The following is a 5171-nucleotide window of genomic DNA, read 5'->3' on the forward strand; positions in this document are numbered from 1 at the left end:
CCTCAATGAGATATCACCTCACACCAGTCAGAATGGCTAAAATTAACCAGTCAGTAAGCGACAGATGTGGCAGGGATGTGGAGAAAGGGGAACCCTCCTACACTATTGGTGGGAATGCAAGCTCGTGCAGCCGCTCTGGAAAACAGTATGGAGGGTCCTCAAAAAGTTGAAAATATAGCTACCATAAAATCCAGCAATTGCGCTACTGGGTATTTATCCCAAAGATACAAAAGTAGGGATCCGAAGGGGTATGTGCACCCCGATGTTTATAGCAGCAATGTCCACAATAGCCAAACTGTGGAAAGAACCAAGATGTCCATCGACAGATGAATGGATAAAGAAGAAGTGGTATATATATATATATATATATATTATGCAGCCATCAAAAGGAATGAGATCTTGCCATTTGCAATGACATGGATGGAACTGGAGGGTATTATGCTGAGCAAAATAAGTCAAACAGAGAAAGACATGTATCATATGACCTCAATGATATGAAGAATTCTTAATCTCAGGAAACAAACTGAGGGTTGCTGGAGTGGGGGGTGGGGTGGGAGGGATGGGGTGACTGGGTGATAGACACTGGGGAAGGTATGTGCTCTGGTAAGTGTTGTGAATTGTGCAAGACTGTTGAATCTCAGATCTGTACCTCTGAAACAAATAATGCAATATATGTTAAGGGAAGAAAAAAAGATAGCAGGAAGGGAAGAATGAAGGGGGAAAATCGGAGGGGTAGATGAACTATGAGAGATGATGGACTCTGAAAAACAAACTGAGGGTTCTAGAAGGGAGGGGGTGGGAGGAGGGGTTAGCCTGGTGATGGGTGTTAAAGAGGGCACGTTCTGCATGGAGCACTGGGTGTTATGCACAAAACAATGAATCATGGAACACTACATTTATTCATTTATTTATTTATTTATTTATTTATTTATTTATTTATTTATTTATTTATTTATTAAAGATTTTATTTATTTATTTGAAAGAGAGAGAATGAGAGAGAGAGCACATGAGATGGGGGAGGGTCAGAGGGAGAAGCAGACTCCCCGCCGAGCAGGGAGCCCGATGCGGGACTCAATCCTGGGGCTCCAGGATCATGACCTGAGCCGAAGGCAGTCACTTAACCAACTGAGCCACCCAGGCGCCCCGGAACACTACATTTAAAACTGATGTAATGTATGGTTTAATATATGGTGATTAACATAACAATAAAAATAGGTAAAAAAAAATAAGTTACCTAAATTATTTTCTTTGTCAAGTTACCAGTTAAAATACTAATCATATTTATTCCTTCTTTAAGTAAGATACTTTTTTTGGAGAGTGTTTGATGGCCTGAGAGTTGGCAATCCACTAAGCGCTGTGCTACCAATTTTACATTTGTTATAATATTTACTCATTCAAACAACCCTATATTTTAGATATTATGTGTCCCCATTTTATAGTTAAAAAGCAGACTAAAGGGGTGCCTGGGTGGCTAAATCGTTAAGCATTTGCCTTCAGCTCGGGTCATGATCCCAGGGTCCTGGGATCAAGCCCCGCATTGGGCTCCCTGGTCTGCGGGAAGCCTGCTTCTCCCTCTCCCACTCCCCCTGCTTGTGTTCCCTCTCTCGCTGTGTGTCTCTCTGTCAAATGAATAAATAAAAAATCCTTAAAAAAAAAGCAGTCTAAAAGGTGTTATGTAACTTTCTCTGAGTTATACAGCTTTGGTTGTCAAGAAATGCTAAAAACTGATTTTCAGTTTTGAAATTAAGATTTCAAGACATAGGGATGCCTGGGTGGGTCAGTTCGTTAAGGGTCTGTCTTTGGCTCAGGTCATGGTTCTAGGGTCTTGGGATGGAGTCCCACATCCGGCTCCTTGCTCAGCGGGGAGCCTGCTTCTCCCTCCACCTGCCTCTCTCTCTCTCTCTCTCTCTCCGACAAATAAATAAATAAAATCTTTAAAAAAACAGTTTAAAGATTTCAAGACACCATATCATTGCTGATTCTCAGGCTATAGTGGTACTTTTTGGTGAAGTATAATATTGCAGCCAAATTATACTAATCATTATAAATATGAGGACAATAAACGAATAACTTATAAATGTTGATTCAGGAGATGCACATGGCCAAGAGAAAAGTTCTCACAGCTTTGGGATTATGGTGTAAGGTAGATTCCATATTTGTGGAACTCCCACATAGTCCTAAATAGATGGCAAATTACCTTTCAGTACCAAAATTACAAGCAGTCCAAGGCAGATCACCTGCTTAACTCCTTCCTTCTTTGCCAAAGTTTTCAGTGATATCTTATACCTGCATGTTTTGTTTTTCCTTGGGGGACAGTCTCTGACTTGATCATGAAAGGAGGTGGGAAAACAGAATTCACTTTACAAAAATTTACTGAATCCAGGAAGAAAGCAAGGGGGAATTGGTGAAAAGTTGTTTCTATCCCAAATAGCCCAGTGGCCAAAGAGTCCGTTTACTCAAGACCATGCTCATTTGTTATTATGTATTGAGGCAGGACCATATGGCTTCACAGGGGAATTCTACCACACATTTAAGGAAGAGTTAATACTTATTCTTCTCAAACTATTCCAAAAAAATAGAAAAGGAAGGAACAATTCCAAATTCATTCTATGAGGCAAGCATTACCCTGATACCAAAACCAGATAAAGACAATACCAGAAAAAAAAAAAAAAAAAGAACCACAGGCCAATATCTTTAATGAATAGAGTTGAAAAATCCTCTCAGCAAAATACTAGCAAACCAAATTCAACAATACATTAAAAAAGCATTTACTACTTGGGATTTATTCCTGGTATGCAAAGGTGGTTCAATATTTGCAAACCAATCAAAGTGATTCATCACATCAATAAGAGAATGGATAAAATCCATATCATCATTTCAATAGACACAGAAAGAGCATTTGGCAAATTACAACATCCATTCATGATAAAAGCCCTCAACAAAATATATTTAGAGGAAACATACCTCAACATAACTAAGGCCATATATGAAAAACAGTAAACATCATACTCAGTGGGGAAGTACTAAGGTCAGGAATGAGACAAGGATGTCCACTCTTTCCACTTTTATTCAACATAGTACTGGAGGTCCTAGCCATAGCAATCAGACAACCAGTTTGGAGCCTGGAGGGAGCCTAATTTGTTATTTTGAAAATGTCCAGAGAACATTCTACTAAAAGTCACAGTGTAAGTGCAAATGAGCACTGAATATCTCAATCAAAAATAGCACTTAAGGGAAATAAGCAAAGGGGTGCTGTTTGGATCTGCATGCTTAGACCAGAATTCAAGGCAGGAGTGGTTTTATTGTTACTGATTTTAAGTCTTTATAATTAACAATAAGTGAGAGTATCTTTTGTATCAGACCATAGTGATAGCAGATTTAGCAGGAGCCCACAATTGTCACTTTATAAAGCAGGTATTCAGATGTACACATGTGATTTACCCTTCATAGAAAGAAACACCTTTATCCATGGATAAACTAGAAGGTCACTTGTCCTACATGACACAATATTCAATTCAAGTGTTATAATCCCCAAAACCCCGCTCATATACCTGCCACCAGGTCTGAAAAGTCAGTATTCCAGATGTGTCCTTTTTGGTTCTTCCCCTTCATTGTCATTTTTTGCAAAAGCAAACTGTTGAGAAGGGTAACATGTATAGCCTCAAATTCCTTATTTACTGTAAATCTATTAGGTAAATCTACTCTCAGTGGGGATCCTGGCAATTTGTGGACAATTAACAGGAAAGGAATGCTGGAAGGGTGTGGGGAAATATCCACCACCAATTTTTGCCTTCAGCCAAACATACTGACCACATAGAGGCTCACAAGGTATTGGAAGTAAGAGGATTTTTAAGGAGGGCACTTGATGTAATGAGCACTGGGTGTTATATGCAACTGACGAATCACTATATTCTACCTTTGAAACTAACAATATAGTATATGTTAACTAAATTGAATTTAAATTAAAAAAAAATTTTAAAAAGAATTTTTTTTTTTTTAAAGATTTTATTTATTTATTCATGAGAGACAGAGAGAGAGAGAGAGGCAGAGGGAGAAGCAGGCTCCCAAGGAGCGGGAAGCCCGATGCGGGACTCGATCCCAGGACCCTGAGATCATGACCTGAGCCGAAGGCAGACGCTTAACCATCTGAGCCACCCAGGCGCCCTAAAAAGAATTTTTAAACATCTTCCTGTACAGGAGTTTTTACTGGTGAGCCATGCATGCATGGACTTCAGAGGGTCCCGGAACTTCTGAAAGCATTTATAAAAAAAATTTCTGTGTGCATACATATGAGCACTTTTTTGGGGAAAAAGTACAAATTTTAATCAGATCCTTGAAGGGGCTGGGACCAAAAATTTTAAGAACCACTGGACTAATGAGGGTTGCCACCATAGACTGTGCTATCAGAAGTGCAACCTGACAGGAAGGGCCCAGAAAATGAGGGTTTTCAGATAATAATCCCCCAAATGGTTACAAACTACTGGTCTGTCCAACTTCCTCATTTTACAGGTGAGGAAACTGAAGCCCAAAGACAATTATATAATTGTCCAACATAGCATAATTATAAGTACAGTACACTAGTATAGTATAATGTAGATGAGCTCAGGCAGGCCTTTTTAGCTTCACTTGTCACTTGTGTCACTGTGTTGCTCAGAACAGCTGAGCTCAGCATCATGACATCTGCCTTTGATAACTACATCAACCAAACTGTTGCAGTTACAACTTCTGAGGACAGAATGATTGTGGGAACACTGCAAGGTTTTAACCAGACAATTAACTTGAGTTTGGATGAAAGCCATGAACTAGTGTTTAGCTCTTCACAGGAATAAAACAAGTGATGCTAGGGATATACATTGTAACAAGTCTCAGTGTTGCAGTCATTGGAGAAATTGATGAAGAAACAGATCCTGCACTTGATTTGGGGAATATTCCAGCAGAACTTCTAAACTCTGTAGCACACTGAGGAAAAAGTATATACCTTGGACATCTATAAATCTTTGTATAGAAATTCATTATTCTGAGGATGATGTATGGAATCTTTAGGAATGTTTAATGGTGGACTTTGACTCCATATTGATTCATTGTAATATGATATGTAAATTAAAATATTTCTACATTTTTTTGAATAAAATATAGATGAGCTCAGTGTAAATTATTTTGAGTCTAATAAG

The 5171-nt window shown here is 38.8% G+C and overlaps 1 pseudogene; it reads left to right on the forward strand.

The window, feature by feature from the left end:
* Window positions 1-4673: 4673 nt before the first annotated feature.
* LOC110579342 lies at window positions 4674-4963 on the forward strand (annotated as a pseudogene).
* The last annotated feature ends 208 nt before the right edge of the window (window positions 4964-5171 follow it).

Source organism: Neomonachus schauinslandi, chromosome X (genome assembly GCF_002201575.2).
Source record: "Neomonachus schauinslandi chromosome X, ASM220157v2, whole genome shotgun sequence".
Taxonomy (NCBI): Eukaryota; Metazoa; Chordata; class Mammalia; order Carnivora; family Phocidae; genus Neomonachus; species Neomonachus schauinslandi.